Source organism: Hemitrygon akajei, unplaced genomic scaffold (genome assembly GCF_048418815.1).
Source record: "Hemitrygon akajei unplaced genomic scaffold, sHemAka1.3 Scf000062, whole genome shotgun sequence".
Taxonomy (NCBI): Eukaryota; Metazoa; Chordata; class Chondrichthyes; order Myliobatiformes; family Dasyatidae; genus Hemitrygon; species Hemitrygon akajei.
Genome location: NW_027331948.1, coordinates 899786 through 917321, shown reverse-complemented (window position 1 = coordinate 917321; position 17536 = coordinate 899786).

The following is a 17536-nucleotide window of genomic DNA, read 5'->3' as shown; positions in this document are numbered from 1 at the left end:
GGGGGAACGTTTTTACTCAGAGAGTGGTAGCTGTGTGGAACAAAATTCCAGTAGATGTGGTAGAGGCAGGTTCGATTTTGGCATTAAAAAAATGGATAGGTATAGGGGCAGGAAGGGATTGGAGGGTTATGGGCTGAGTTCATGTAGGTGGGACTAGGTGAGATTAAGCGTTCGGCACGGACTAGAAGGGCCGAGATGCCCTGTTTCCGTGCTGTTATTGTTATATGGTTATATTTGCAAAACCAGTGTAGCTGCGACAAGACCAACAGCAGAGCAACCCGTACAACACATTATTAAACAAAAATAGCTGGAAGGACGCTGCCTGGTCCGGTGAATACCAGAGGTGTTGGCGGGATCGCTAAATTCCCGCAGCGGTTTGATTTTATATCCGGAATCCGGAATCCACAGTCCCTGTGTTTCCATTGCATTGTGGAAATGCGAGATACCTAGGACTCGACATCTGACAGTGGAAACTAGCGACAGAAACAATCTCAACTTTGGAATTAAACTTCAATTCCCACCAACGGCAGCTGACACTGTGTCTTACCGGCAATTCCAAAGCCTGAAATCAAAGGGTAGTAAACTTCTCTTGACCGCCAGATGACTGGATACACCATGTCAGTGAGAGGCTGTGACACCTGTTGCTTCTGGATTCACAGCTCCGGCAGACACTCTGAGCTCATGCTTACACAGCGCCCATATTTATACAGAGGGCCAGTCTCCAGAGACACGTTTCTACCCTTGACTAGTGTTCTTGTTTTCAGTCACATGAACAAACACTGAATTCAGTCCGATTGAATTAAATACTGACCAGATGTAAGTACTGTCCGATTGAAGACAAATACATTAAATTATTGGGCACACCTCGGCAGTGACTCAGCAGGTGTAAATATTGCAGGAACTCCAATGACAAGCTGAGCTTCGTCACGGAGCCGACACATTTACAAATTTCACGTTTTTTTGTTGATTATTCATCTGTAACCGGAGTTCACCGACACCGACAGACCCTTAGCATCTGTCCCTACGGTTTCCATTTTGTACTGTCCTTCAACTCCTTCACAGTGAGAGAGAGAGAGAGAGAGAGAGAGAGAGAGAGAGAGAGAGAGAGAGAGAGAGAGAGAGAGAGAGTAACATAATAGGAACAGAGTTACTACAGAACAAGGTCGGGATGGCAATCATCAAATAACCCTGATGGTGATGTACATAAACGAGGAAAATCTGAGGAATCTTGAAGTTCAAGGCAGCACAAATAAAGTGTTGGAAAATCTCTGCTGAACTCCTACAATATTTTGTATGGTGCTGCAGTTGTAGACTTTTATGAACATCTCAAATCTTCTAGAGATCAAACAGAAATTGAGAAGAAATATTTCAATCTGCAAAGGAATGGGGAGTCCCGTTAAATAATAATTAAAAAATAGAACTCTATGTAGAGTAGGTGCATGTTATCTGGAAGAGAACGAGAGAAAGAGAAGCATCACCTGCAATGCCAGATATGAGAACGAACGAGAGAGAGAGTGTCAGACAGACACATAGATAGATAAGTAGGCAGACAGACAACCAGAGACGGATGAGTAGGTTTCTGATGTTGCTCCTGTATGTCCTAGTCTCTGGTACAGTAGATGAATGTCGGGTTCATTCCGTCACTGTCGGTCCCCTGTACGATGTGAGAGTGCTCCATTCTGTATCTGTCAATTTCTGGTACAGTGTGAGAGTGTGGTGTTCATTTTGTATCTTTCAGTCCCTGATACTCTGTGAGAGTGTGGTGTTCATTCTGTGCGTGTCAGTCTCTGGTACAGTATGAGAGTGTAGGGTTCTTCTGTTCCTGCTGGTCCATGATAGAGTGTGAGAGTGTGGATTTGATTCGTATCTCGCTGTCTTTTCTACAGTGTGAGAGTGCCGGTTTCATTCTGTATCTCTCTGTCTCTTCTACAGTGTGAGAGTGTCGGTTTAATTCTATGCGTATTCGTTTCTGGTACAGTGTGAGAATATGGGGTTCATTCTTACCTGGGGTTCATTCTCTTGTATAGTGTAACAGTGTGGATTTCATATTGTACCTCACAGTCTCTTCTACAGTGTGAGTGTTTGGGGTTCATTGTGTATCTTTCCGTCTCTGATATAGCGTGAGAGTGAAGGGATCATATTTTTTCTTCTTGCTTTTGTCACATAAATCTGACATTAAATCATCGTGTCCAACTAGCTGTATTTTTTATTCAAACTACATTTTGCACAACTATATCAAGCTACCTCTAGATGACACCTCCAAATTCATTATACACACTGACAGCCGAACGATAGTAGTTATGTTGGAATAGTACTTCAAAAGTCTCTCAGGCGGAAATAGGACAACCGGCTGACAATGTCAATGTTCACACCTAATTATTAACATACGCTATTGCATTAACTTCAGTAGTTCTAGATTTTGAACGGTTCTACACTATTCAATTTTGTAACTGTGGTCGCAGCAGTTGAAACAATAACGGAATGCAGAGTGAAGTATAACCGCGGTAGAGAAAGGTAGATGATAAGGTGCAACATCAAAAGTAGGCAGATTGTGAAGCCAACAGTACATCATATAATACTAATTCTATAATAGTGTAAGAAATGTTGTAATTAAGCCCCGTATATGTGTTTACAGGGTGATGTCGGATTCCCTCCTGTATCTTTCCTACTTTTCCCCCGGAAATGGTGGTAGCAGCGTAGTTTTGAGTATTTTCAAGCTGCTGTTCGCAGATATTTCACAAATAAAGGGCTAAACGTTTCCAGAAGATATACCGTGATATGGAGTTTGGATTCTCAAGAATTCATGCCTCATATTGAAGGCAGAAGTGCGCTTGCACCTCACATCCTCTAATGTTAATGTTACTGTGTCTGTATGTCCCTTTGGCGTAATGGCCAGACTGCGCAGAACACTTCATGTTTATGCAGGCTAGTGTATCTATAGATCCAGCAGAGCTACCTTCTCTGGCATTCACTACCGTCAGCCAACAGAATCAAATCTCCATTCGTCTGCTAAATTTCCTACCTACCTTCAGAGATATGCCCATGTGCTTTCCTGAATACCGCTGGTCCACCATTTCATTTAATATTCCACCATTTGATATGGATCTCCTGGCCTTACGTAGGCATGTTGTCTGCAATTTGTCTGCTCTTGTGCATTGCCATGTATCCTCTAGATTTCAGGGGGAAAGTTTCTCGTTTTACATCTATCTGTGATCTTATAGAACCCAGAACCTAGAATAGTACAGCACATTACAGGACCTTCGGCCCACAATGATGTGCCGACCCTCAGACCCTGCCTCCCATATAACCCCACCCCAACTTAAATTCCTCCATATACCTGCCCAGTAGTCTCTTAAATTTCACTAGTGTATCTGCCTCCACCACTGACACAGGCAGTGGATTCTATGCACCAACCACTCTCTGAGTAAAAGACCTTCCTCTAATATCCCCTTTTAACTTTCCACCCCTTACCTTAAAGCCATGTCCTCTTGCACTGAGCAGTGGTGCTCTGGGGAAGAGGCGCTGGCTGTCCACTCTGTCTATTCCTCTTAATTTCTTGTACACCTCTATGATGTCTCCTCTCATCCTCCATCTCTCCAAAGAGTAAAGCCCGAGGTCCCTCAATCTCTGATCATAATCCATATTCTCTAAACCAGGCAGCATCCTGGTAAATCTACTCTGTACACTTCATGACTTTTTAAATTTCAAACATCAACCATACCCTCCTCCCCTCCAAGAACAAATACACGAATATTAATGCATATCCTATCAGAATATTAATTCGGAATGATCACCATTTGAGGAGAATGTAATTCAGCCTCAGCCCATTGCCCTGTACAGACGGTGTTTGCAAGATGGCTGAATTTTGTCACAGTGCCTTGCGAGTAGGCAGAAGCTGCGAGCTCCCGTGACGGTAGGTAAACGGACCCTGCAATCAGAAAAGCAGCGAGCTGTTGTAATTTGTACATACAGTATTGGAGATCTAAACATATCTTTCCAATGTAACATAATCCCACAGGACTCTCCACAACAAACTTACTATTCCTACCGGATTGACCAGAAATGAGGTATGATTTTCGTTCCAGGGAGAGCTCCTTTCGACACACGGGGTGGAATGGCAGAACAACCCACTGTGAGTGAAATCGCATTCCCAGTACACCAGTCCCATCCAGCCACAGTGGAGAAATTCACCTGGTCCCGGAACTGGTGAGAGTCGTTCCTGGAATCTGGCACTGGCTCTTGCTGCGCAGCCAAGAGCAAAGGATCCATTCTGACCATGAACAGGGACTCAGACTAAGAAGGACATAACTGCCAGCGATATGGCTCTGACAATGAACACAGTAATTTCCCTATCACCCATCGCCTCTTTCCTCCTTCTGTCACCTATGTACAGAAAGGACGTTATCCAGTTGCCAATGAATGTGCCATCCATCTCGCATCGGGTCAATGGAAGGAAGGCAGTGATAGGTGACTCGATAGTGAGGGGGACAGCAAGGAGACTCTATGACAGCAAATACACAAGGTTGGTGTGCTGCTTCCGGGACGCAAGGTTCCAGGATGTATCGGAGTGGCTCAAGGATATTTTCAAGATGAAGGCTGAACAGTCGGAGCTTGTGAAGTGTGTTGGCATGAATGGTACACGCAAAATGAGGAGGAGCTTCACGCAGTGAGTATGTAGAGTTAGGAATGTGACTGAACAGAAGGACCTCCAACGTACTTATCTCCGGATTACTTCTGCTGAATCGAGCTGGCGCAAGTCGGAATAGTATGAATGTGTGTCTGAGGGATGATTGGGCAGGCTGCAGGATTCAACTCCTTGGGCCATTGGAATGTTTTTTCGGGAAATGGGTGATCCGTGCAAGAGGGACGGATTGCATTTGAACTGGAGGGAAACTAATGGTAAACACAAAGTACACTGCAGATGCTGTGGTTAAGTCAACACGTACAAACACGCTGGATGAACTCAGCAGGTTATTATCCCTGCAAGCGTAAGTACAGTCCGTACACCTTCGGGGCCCCAAACAGTCCTTCCAGGTGAGGCAACACTTTACTTGAGAGTCTGCTGGGGTCAACTATTACATTGGGTGCTCCCGGTGCGGTCTCCTCTACATCGGCGATACCCGACGCAGATTGGGGGACCGCTTCGTCGAGCACCTCCTCTCCATCCGCCACAACAGACAGGATCTGCCGGTTGCCGCCTACTTCAAATCTGTTTCACATTCCCATTCGAATATGTCCATACATGGCCTCCTCTACTGCCATGATGAGGCCAAACTCAGGTTGGAGGAGCAACACCTCATATACAGTCTGAGTAGTCTCCAGCCCCTTGTTATGGTCATCGAATTCTCCAACTTCCGTTAATTGCCTCCCGCTCCTTTGTCCCATCCCACTTCTACTCTGTCTCATCTTCTAGCTGCCTATCACCTCTCACGACTCTGTCTTCTTCTACTACACATGGTGCTTTCCCCTTAGATTCCTTCTTCAGCTCTCCTGCCTATACCCTCCCTGCTTCCCTTCCCCCACCCCTTGATCTTTCCTCTGATTAGTTTTTCACCTGGCACCTACCAGCCTTCTCCTTCCCACCCTCCCCACCTTCTTTATAGGGCCCCTGCCCCCTCCCTCTTCAGTCCTGACGAAGGGTCTCGGCCCGAAACAGTAACTGCTCGCTTCAGCGGATGCTGCCCGACCTGCTGAGTTCATCCAGCGTGTTTGTCCGGGGAACTAATACCCAGGCCGAAAGGTTAGATACTGCTTGTCGAGGTTTTAAACTAATTTTCCCATGTGCTAGGAACGAGAGCACCAGATCAAAAAATGAAGAAAGGCGGTGGCAAAATTCAATTAAGATATTTGATGGGTTGAAATGAGCCTTTTAATGCGACGAGTATATTACAGAGCCCAGACTGAGAGCGGGACTAGAATGGATGATTACTAGAAAAGGTTTTCATAAGTTTAGAAAGCGCAGAAGTGGAGGTAAAAGAACGTGGAGTAGTACTTCTAATCAGGGACAATATTACAGTGCCTTAAATGTACCTACGGACTTGGCCTCTACACCTGTCTCTCACATTCTCGACTCTCTGGATAAAGAAAAAATCTTCCTTACGTCCTTTGTAAAAGTTCGCCCCTCAATTCTGAGGCTGTTCGCTGTAGTTCCGGACACATCACCACCAGAAACATCCTCTGCACATCCACCTTATCCGCGGCTGTGCGGGGCTTTTGCTGTCTAGTTGTTGTAAATGACTGTCTCCTCAGAACATGCTGCCAACAGTTACAAAGATCTCCGCCCTTACAGTCCAGTGTTAGTTCTTGACGAGGTCTCTACCCTTGGGATATGGTGCTGGTTGTAATAAAGGTCTCTACACTTACAGTACGATGCCGCTGTCGTAAAGATCTATATCCTTACAGTTCGTTGCCATTTGTCGTAAACATGTGTACTTTGCAGTGCGGGGCCAGCTGTTGTAAAGATCAATGGCCTTACAGAACGGTGCCGACTATTGCAGAGATGTATGTCTTCCGTCTGGTGCCAACTCTTTTAGAGGTGTGTATCCTTCCCATGCCGTGCACGGTGTTGCAAAGGCTTGTGCCACTAGAACACAATGCTGATGGTGTTTTTTTTTTTATCACAGCTACAGTGCAAAATTGGGATTGTCCAGATATAGGTATTCAGTGTTATGTTTTGAAAACAATTCTACACTTGTATTGGAGTCTTGTACTAGTCTGTGCCCTTACTGACCTGTGCATCCTCTGGCAGCTGGGTATGCTGGGAATACAGTGTAAGTGACTTTATTTAATAAACTGATCTTGTAGGCCCAGATAGATTACAATTCCCCTGGAGATCAGACTAAGTGTTTGATGTTATTAGTAGCCACGGGATCACTGTGGGTGGGGTAGATCATCCAGCCCATCAAACCTATACTAGCTCCTGCTACAACAACATTCATACCGTCCCGTTCCCCATTTTCTTCCGACATCTCGACAGGTTTATTTTCCTAAATAACGTTCCCAGTTCCTCTTCGACAATGCTGATTGCTTGTTCCCCCCAGCCCTGCAGGCACTGTGCTCCGGTCGAGAACCATAGTCACAGACCCCATTGATCCGTTGCCCACTGGGCTTCAATTCATTGACCAATAAACTGGGAACAGTACAGGACAGGAACAGCCCCCTCTGCTCAATGTCTGTTTGCTGACCATGATGACAATCTATAATGCATGTTTGCCAGGATGTGGCCTGTGTCCCCAGTGGACTGAATCCCCCAAAGGACTGCACAACTTAATACACAACACCATCTCCTGCTCAGTATCAGTACGTCTGAAAATATCACTATACTCCCTCTCTGACCTCACTTTCCTCCATGTCATCCTCCTTAGTGAACTCCAATGAATGCAAATGAATAATTTTGTATATCACATGCTAACTCTAGCAGCAGCCATAGACTCACTCTTTGATCTTGTGTGGTCCTGTGCTCTCCGAGTATACTTACTTGTTGAACTTATCCAGAGGGAATAGTGGCAGAATTGTTTTTGAGGGAACAGCATAATGAGCGATTTAAATTGCCAACCTTAACCCCTCATGTCACTATAGTCAAACACCCTGCAACTCCCGAACTGCTCGAACTCGTGCTTCAGACTTCACACGAGTTAAACCGCACTCAGCATAACTCTACCTAATACTAATTCTATTGGACAACTTCATTCCATTTAGGCCGGATGTATAATATTTCCTTCTTCATCGTTAAAACAACGTTTGACCTGTTTCCCACCCCCACCCCCGGTATGACCGAGTATGTCGTAATCCGGTTGGTTCCACAGGTAGCTACCTCTCCGTGGGCAATGCATAAAAAAATGTGAACTGTGTACATTGCGCCCCACCACACGAAGACCAATGCTATTCTAATCTCTGTACGGCAATATAATTTGTCACCCGAGGAGGTGGAAGGTATGAAGCCTATCATAAAGCACTTTCGGATCAGGAAGTTCTGCTACCAACCTGTAGTCCCTGTAATTTTCCTGTTTTACCGATTCCAAAACCAGGTTGTGATAATGAGTGACTTGTTTTTACAATACTTAATGGCTATTAACAAATATATCTATACCTCCCGTCGTAGCCGATACTAACGTCATCCACTCCAGTATTCCTGTCACATCTGAATGTTATTCTGTTGTGGACCCTGTACAGCTCTTATTACATAAGGATAGTCAGTAGTTGTTTATTTTTACTTACAGTGACAGTGGACAGTGAACTTGGACCAGGTTGTATCATGGGTAAACTGAGAGCCTCTCTGTTTATACTGCCGCAGTCATACTAGATTTATGTACCTTCCGGTTACCAGGGGAAGTAGAATTTCAACAAGTTTGATTATCTGCTTGTTGTCTCTCCCAACCTAATTAATTATGACAAAATACATTGCTGCTTTGTTGAGAAACCTGGCCTAAATGGGTCACTGGGTAACCCTCAATAAACTGCAAGCTATTCCACAGTATTTAGAACACATGCTTTCGCAATGTACTCGGCAACAGGCAAAAGAACAAATTGCAGCTGTTAGTATTGAACCACCTCCCCGCTCCCGAATTGAAATGCTTCCCGTTTTGGGAATGGTCAATTATTGTAGACATTGGATTCCTGAATATCGGCTGATGGAGGCTCCTCTTCGACAAGCCCCATTACCGAGCATGTCTGCCGAAATGCAACAGACACAGGAAATGAACGCAGCCTTTAATGCTCTTAACACCACTTTGTCAACCGCCTCTGCTCTGGGCATATATGACGATCGAGCTCATTTCCAATTATTTGTGAATGTACAACAAGGGTTTGTTAGTCGCATTTTAACACAACGACATGTGGGCCTCAGCCCACCCATTGCATATTATTCTGCACAATTACGCCATTTGTAAGAGGCATGCCAGGTTGCCTAAGATCTGTCGCTGACACTGTAATTACGGTAGAAAAGTCCAATCCTGTTGTACTGGATCACTTTGATGAAGGGTCGAGGCCCGAAACGTCTCTTTTACATAGATGCTACATGGCCTGCTGAGTTCCTCCAGGATCTTGTGTGTATTACCTTAATTTCTAGCATCTGCAGATTTGTCTTGTTTATGATTGTACTCAGACAGCAGTAAGCATCAGGAGGACATGTGATGCATTCCCACAACAAAACTAAGCCCAGGTCATTGCCACCTCCGGAATGCGATGGTTTTGTCATTTAATCTTGCGGACGGTTTTGTTGTAGTCGTTAAACCACTCAAACTGAATGAGATATACCGGTGTTCTATAACGCTAATCGGCTGCAGGGCGGTGTATCGGTGAGATGGAACTGGAAATTCAAACGAATGAGTAATGTTCCGTCAGCAAGCTGTACCGCATCATTTAAAGTAATTCTATAATCTTCCCAGCTGAGCGTTTCCAGTAATTTCTCTGTTTAAATCGGATTTCAAATATCGATTACAGTTCCAGATAGAACTCAGTTAGATCCAGAGAAAGAGAGAGATAATACAAAAACGAGCAACTTTTTCCCGTGGCTTTGGAACTTTATTACAGTTCAGCGTACAGTTATTATCAGTGTATTATGCAGCACTACATACTGCAAAGGTATTTATTTTGTTCAGTAGGGACCGGGCGAGTGGACAGAGAGAAACAGAGAATAGAAGAAGTAAGAAAACAGAATATCACGAGGCCTTGGGACGTGAACGGAGGTAAAGACGGAAATATGCTGGGACAAAGAGAGAGCAGTCCGGAGATGTAGCCGGAGTTGAAAAAGAAAACAAAAACTCATATGACCCTGCTGTGTTCCAGGCCGATCATGTTTCCCTCACTGTGAAATGCACCAATTTAAACTGCTGTGGGAGAAGGAATAAGCGGGTCGATTCGAGGGCTTCGTGTGAGAGATTGGCAGTAAAACACCGCGAGCATCACTAAGTGGAAGAATCAGGAACAGACGGAGAGAATGGAGAAACCCTGAGTGGAAGTGGCTGGACCGGTCCTCACGGTTCCCGAGTTCGACAGACATGAATTACAGTCTGCGAGTCTGATAAAGGACACATCGCACCTGTACATGGTAGACAGCGAGTGACATATATCGCCACTAAATGCATGCGTTTTTCAGAGAGCTCTGTTGTTCGCGGTTGTTCTACATATCGGCAGTCAGATAGCTTTTAGAGGGAACGGTGTTTGAGTTATGTCTACTGCAGAACGAAACTGGTCGCTCTATGATTTTTAACATAATTAGTTAACAGTTTCAGCGGGTATTTCACCGCGTTCTTCAGCTCCTCTCTGAACTTGCTCTGAGTCACGGCGTAAATACATGTGTTGGTGCAGGAGCTGAGGATCTGCAGCATCGCCGCCGTGGAGTCTGCGATATAAACAGGATCCACGACCGAGTAGCGAGGGATTTTTGTAATCCGTTGGTAGATATCAATTACCACCCGTGTTAACCACAGAAATATAAAACTCCCGGTTATACTCAACAGTAAAATGACCGATTTTCTTCGGTTCTCTGTCTCCGGATCCTTGTCATTCTTTCCGTTGCTACCGCCCGGGAGCCCCATCCGGACTTTGTTGGCGAAATAAATCCGTCTGACAGTCAGAGCATTGAACAATAAAATCAGAATCAACGGGAGACAAGGCATTAAAATGCGATGAATCATCTCAAATGCGGCCCACGAGGGGGACGTAGAAAAACTCTTTTTTGCCAAACAGCCATAGAAAATTCCATTAATTATCATCGTAGGCTGTAATGGGAAGTAGAAAGGGACACTTTCTAAACAGCCCAGAACACTCACTGTCCCGATAACAACAGCCGCCGTTCTTTCGGTGCAATATTTTATTTTCAGCGTTTCACAACAAATGGCCACAAATCTATCACAGGTGAACGCGACTGTCAGCCAGACAGAGATCCCGGTACTTGCTAAAAGTAAGCAATAAACGACACTGCAAACGGGAGTCATACGGAAGACAGAAAATCTGAAGTATATCATAACAGTCCACTTCAGTAGAGGGTCAGAAATAACGACCATGAGATCGGCCGCTGCCATTCTCAGCAGGTAGCGAGTGATACATTTGGAGAGGCCGCACTTTCCACGGAACAGGATAACAATCGCCACCAGGTTAACTGCAAGAGACAGGGGAGGAAGCAGTTTAATTTCTGACGAGTTCAGGAAATTGAGCAGCAGTGTGATAGGAAACACACGGAAATCTGCAGATGCTGGAAATTCAAGCAACGCACACACACACACAAAGTGCTGGTGGAATGCAGCAGGCCAAGCAGTATCTGTAGGGAGAAGAGCTGTCGACGTTTCGGGCCGAGACCCTTCGTGATAGACTCAGATTAGATCCTGTGATTTGTTTTTTTCTGCCTCAAAACCGGACGCAGATCATATGAACCCGCTGAAAGTGTGCATTATCGGCGTGACAGGGAATTTGCCACGAGTTTTGTAAATTTGTGAAATCTGGGTGAAATGATCAAAACCGACGGGAGGACAGCTGCTTAAAGGCTTCCTCGGCCGCGGTGAAGTACGGACATTAAATAACCGCATCACTGGTTCGGAGCAGCACAGGAACAAAATGAAATCCGCATCTGTAGTTCCCTCTGCTCACATTTCTAAAATAAATGAGCCTTTCGCATTGTTCAATTATCCAGTCAAACAATTCACAAGCAATTTCTATGGGCAGAACCACAGAAGGACGACTGGTTCCCATAGATGCAGTAGAGCCAGTGTCCTCCTGTGCACACATTTCTGATCTGCATTATTCCATGACATCGTGGCAGCGGAAAGGATTTCAATCAAAAGCAGCATCTCGGCTACAATACGGAGCGTTGACTACTGCGAAAGCAATGGGATTAATATTGTCAGCGCCTTCCGCCCATGACGGAAATGTGGGGACTGGGCATGTGGCTGTGGAGACAAGTAGCGAGAGAAACACTTCAGATCATCGGAATTAACTATCAGCTTCTGCCGTTTGCATGTGTGACAGCGGCTTACCGTGAATTCCAACGGCTGAAATAACCGGGTAGTAAATGTCTTCTATCCGCCAGATTACTGGATATCCCATTTGAGTGACGCAGTGAACGCTATTGCTCTGAACTCCACAGCTCGGAAAGACACTCTGGGCTGACGTACTGTAACAGGCTCTGATTTATACAGGAGATCGATCTCCAGTGACCAGGCCCCACCTCTGACCACTGTTAGCGAACAAACAAATTACATCACCGGCAGTGTCTCAGGTGCAAATAATGTGGAAATGTCACTAACCGGAACACGTCACTATCCATTGCCATTACCACATTCAGATCCCTCTGTGTAATTCAACCAAAATGTGTAATGAGACCAGTAAGTGAACAATGAGAGGCTCTATTCACGACGTTCCACAGTTGTATTAGCAGCGGTCACAACTGTTCCCGTTTTCCAACCTCAAAGTTACTCTGTCGTTCTCTTTCCGCAAGCATTCCGGAATCGATTTTTCCAGCATTTTCGGCAATTTTTCCATCTGCTGTTTCATCTATCAGTAGATCCGGTTTCCGCACAGTGTACTCTGGATCCAGGGACACATGAAAACCTTCTTAGGCTCCTCCTGCAGACTTTCAGTTAATATCATTCACGTTTTTTCGTTCAACAGCTCCACTTTGGCCGCGAAGGCACCAAACCCACCCCACCCCGTCACACTATGTGCCATCAGATATAAAACATACCCGTTGTGTACAGAGAACCCCTGTCCAGTTCTCCATCAGACCCGGAGGATATCGATTTTTACGTCATTTTGATCAGATTCCCCAATGCAATAATTATTTCCGATACCTGCATGTTCAGAGCTGTCCACGGATACCTCCATCTCTTCAACTATGTTCCCCAAATCTGTAGGATCTGAGCGCGCGCGCGTGTGTGTGTGTGTGTGTGTGTGTGTGTGTGTGTGTGTGTGTGGAGGTGGGGGTTGTATGTGTACATGTGTGAATGTGCGTGTATATTTCTGTGTGTGGATGTGTGTATATATGCTTATGTGTGTGTAGCTGTATTTGCGCGCGTTTGAGAGAGAGAGAGAGAATCTTATAATGTATAGAGTAGGTAAAAAAATCCCGCTGTTGAATCCTTCCTCTCTCTCGCTCTCTCTCTCTCTCACTCACAAGCACACACACACAAACACACACACACACACACACACACACACACACACACACACACACACACACACACACACACACACACACACACACACACACACACACACACACACACACACACACACACACGCAAATAAACGCGAGTTGTCTGCCGATCTCCCTGTTCATCTCCCCATGTCCTTCTCTTCCCACTCCGACCGCGTTAAGCAATGTACTTAGCGGTTGAGTCGGCATGACGATTAAGGGATAGAAAAAAATAAAAGTGACACCGAAACAATTGAAGGGCGATGTTGTAGATTCGAGAAATATACATAGCAGAATGAAACAACAAAGAGAGTAAATTGGGAGAACGGAAAATAGTCGGCGCAGTCTGCCAGAGAGAAAAGCATTCAGCTTGCAGTGGGGTTCAAGTTGAAAATGAAGACAGGAAACAGTGTACGTGAAATGCAGAAACAGTGAGAGAGAACGACAGCACTGCATAGACAATCGTCGAACGGGAGGCATTCATTCGGATAATATGAGACCGTGTGTTTCAGGCTCTACCTGCATGCCGCCGGTACAGTGTGCAGAGGGACGGTTCATTCTGTACCCACCACTCACCGGTGCAATGAGAGCATGGGTGGGGGCGGGGGGTGTTCATTTTTTAGATATAATTTCCTGCTCCAGACCGAGAGTGTGGTGTTCTTTAGTTCTCTCTCCCTGGTTCAGTGTGACAGTGTCTATTTCATGCTGTTCATTTCTTTTTTGCTACAGTGTGAGAGTGTGGGTTTCATTCTGTATCTGTCAGTCTCTGTTACAGTGTGAGAGTGTGGGTTTCATTCTGTATCTGTCAGTCTCTGTTACAGTGTGAGAGTGTGGGTTTCATTCTGTATCTGTCAGTCTCTGTTACAGTGTGAGAGTGTGGGTTTCATTCTGTATCTGTCAGTCTCTGCTACAGTGTGAGAGTGTGGGTTTCACTCTGTATCTGTCAGTCTCTGCTACAGTGTGAGTGTACGGGTTTCACTCTGTACCGGTCATATTCTGTTACAATGTGAGAGTACGGGTTTCACTCTGTACCGGTCATATTCTGTTACAGTGTGAGAGTACGGGTTTCACTCTGTACCGGTCATTTTCTGTTACAGTGTGAGAATGTGGGTTTCATTCTGCATCTGATAAAAATAAAGCTCACAAAAACATGTTTCATGTTCCAGCAGCATTGATATGAATACTTTTCACTCAACAATTCCAAATTGCTGCCTTCACCGAGCATCTCTGTTTGCCGGTTCTTTCATTCTTTCTTCAATGTGAACCAGGGCGTGAGTTTATTCGAGTGAGGTCCCACTGATAAGTAATATAATGCTCATTTCGATTTTCTGATGACAGCTTCAGACTGGCCTGTATCGCGTCATCCATGTTCACTGATAAAATCGTGACAGACTTGTTCTGTGTGGTTCTGAGAGGGTTTGTCAGTAGGAGTGTGAGCGAGGTCACGTTTCACATTTCATGGATTAACTACTGAGAAACTGGCGTCATAGTTCTGGCAACAAACCCACCCCACCCCGTCGAACAATGTGCCACCAGAGATAAAACATGCCCTCTGTGTACACAGACACTCTGTCCAGTTCTCCTTCAGCCCTAGACGACATTAATACTTGCTTCATTTAAATCACATACCCGAGAATGATATTTAACTTTGATACTTTGAAGTCCAGAGCTGTGACGGTTCCCTCCATCTCTTAATCTATCTTCCCCACATCTTTAGTATCTGCGTGTGTACCTGTGTGTTCGTTAAAGTATGTGTGTGTGTGTGTGTGTGTGTGTGTGTGTGTGTGTGTGTATAAGCATCTCTTTCTCTCCAGTAACTCTATTACATTATTTGCCGACGGCCCTGTTCATGCCTTTCTCTTCCATGACTGGCCATGATTGAACAGAGTCTGCATACTGAATAAGCTGAAGTTCCATAGAAACTTTTACGGGACCATGTTGCAGAAACAAGAGACATTCATAGCAGAAGGAGAGGAATAAATCAATGAGTTGAGAGAACAGAGAATAATAGTTCAGTCTGCTGGACAGAAAAGGATTCAGGATGTAGTAGGTTTCGAGCTGAAATTGAAGAGAGGATTGATATGAAATTCATATAAATTGCGGGTTAGAGATAGAGAACGAAGGCAGGGCAGAGACAATCAACAAACTGGAGACGTTCAATCGAGTGTGTTGTTCAGTCTCTACCGGCTTGCCGCGGGTATAATGTGAAGAGAAGTGGTTCATTTTGTACTCACTGGCCTCAGTGCACTGTGAGAGTGTGGGGTTCTGAAGGTGACTCTCTCTGGTTCGGTGTGAGTGTATGCATTTCTTCATGTACCGGCCAGTCTCTGTTACAGTGTGACAGTGTGGGTTTCATTCCGTACTTCACAGTCTCTGCTACAGTGTGAAAGAGTGTTGTCACCATCTTGTGAGTCTCTGATTCTGTGTGCGCGGGTGTATTTTTCTCATTCTTATCCGCTGTTCCTCTGATCTGATAAATAGTCTTAAATTAGGTTCTGTATTCCCTGCGCTATTTTTAGAACAAGCGTCTTCTGGAGATGGTTTATTTTAAAATTGTGACATACATCGTGATCCATGAATGATGACATTTGTATGGAACAGCACATTCAGCGTCATAGAGTTAATTAGTAACAAGTGCATTCGGCCCGACATCATTCTGCATGCTATTCGTGTCACGGTCCGGTCCGTTGACTCCTCATTTCATTTACTTTCCTTTCCCCCGGATTCCACCGGACTCTTTGATTAAGGCACCTGATTCTCATCCGATCCGGCAGCATAAAACTCCAACTCGGCGCTGGATCGTCACCTCAGCCAGTGCAGCAATGCACGTTCCGGGCCGCTGAACAGACTGAACTCTAAGTTGCTTCGGGAATCCTGTCGTTTTCGTATCCACCTGAAATTTGCCGGCCGTTTGCTGCTATTCCGAGCCAAGGTACGAATTAGCTGTTGTTGGTTCGTTTTATAGTCTCTTGTCCAGCTGGGGTTTTTGCAGACCGTTTTCTGCTACTCCGATTCAAGATGCGAATTGTCTGATATTGTTTTGTTTTGTCGTCTCGTGTTCAGCTGAGGATTGCAGGACGTTTGCCGCTCTTCCGAGCCAAGATATATATCATCTGTCGTTGTTTGGATTTGTCTGTGTCAAGTCCCGGCTCTGTGTCCAAGTCCGAGTCTAGGGACCGTGTCTGGGATCAGGTCCAGGCTCTGTGTCCAAATTTGAGTACAGGGCCAGTGTCTGGGATCAGGGCCAGTGTCTGGGATCAGGTCCAGGCTCTGTGTTCAAGACCGAGACCAGGGCCCGTGTCTGGGATCAGGTCCAGGCTCTGTGTCCAAATTTGAGTACAGGGCCAGTGTCTGGGATCAGGGCCAGTGTCTGGGATCAGGTCCAGGCTCTGTGTCCAAGTACGAGTCCAGGGCCCGTGTCTGGGATCAGGTCCAGGCTCTGTGTCCAAATTTGAGTACAGGGCCAGTGTCTGGGATCAGGGCCAGTGTCTGGGATCAGGTCCAGGCTCTGTGTCCAAATTTGAGTACAGGGCCAGTGTCTGGGATCAGGGCCAGTGTCTGGGATCAGGTCCAGGCTCTGTGTTCAAGACCGAGACCAGGGCCCGTGTCTGGGATCAGGTCCAGGCTCTGTGTCCAAATTTGAGTACAGGGCCAGTGTCTGGGATCAGGGCCAGTGTCTGGGATCAGGTCCAGGCTCTGTGTCCAAGTACGAGTCCAGGGCCCGTGTCTGGGATCAGGTCCAGGCTCTGTGTCCAAGTCCGAGACCAGGGCCCGTGTCTAGGATCAGGTACTGGCTCTGTGTCCAAGTCCGAGACCAGGGCCCGGCTGGGATCAGGTCCAGGCTCTGTTTCCAAGTGTGAGTCCAGGGCACGTGTCTGGGATCAGGTCCAGGCTCTGTGTCTAAGTCCGAGACCAGGGCCCGTGCCTGGGATCAGGTCCAAGCTCTGTGTCCAAGTGTTGAGTCCAGGGCCCGTGTCTGGATAGGTCCCGGCTCTGTGTCCAAGTCCGAGACCAGGACCGGTGTCTGGGATCAGGTCCAGGTTCTGTGTCCAGGTTTGAGTGCAGGGCCCGTATCTGGGATCAGGTCCAGGCTCTGTGTCCAAGTTTGAGACCAGGGACCGTTTCTGGGATCAGGTCCAGGCTCTGTGTCCATGTCCGAGACCAGGGCCCGTCTGGGATCAGGTCCAGGCTCTGTGTCCAAGTTTTGAGTCCAGGGCCAGTGTCTGGGATCAGGTCCAGGCTCTGTGTCCAAGTTTGAGTCCAGTCCCCGTGTCTGGGTTCAGGTCCAGGCTCTGTGTCCAAGTCTCAGACCAGGGCCCGTGCCTCGGATCAGGTCCAGGCTCTTGTGTCCAAGTCCGAGACCAGGCACCGTGTCTGGGATCAGGTCCAGGCTCTGTTTCCAAGTTT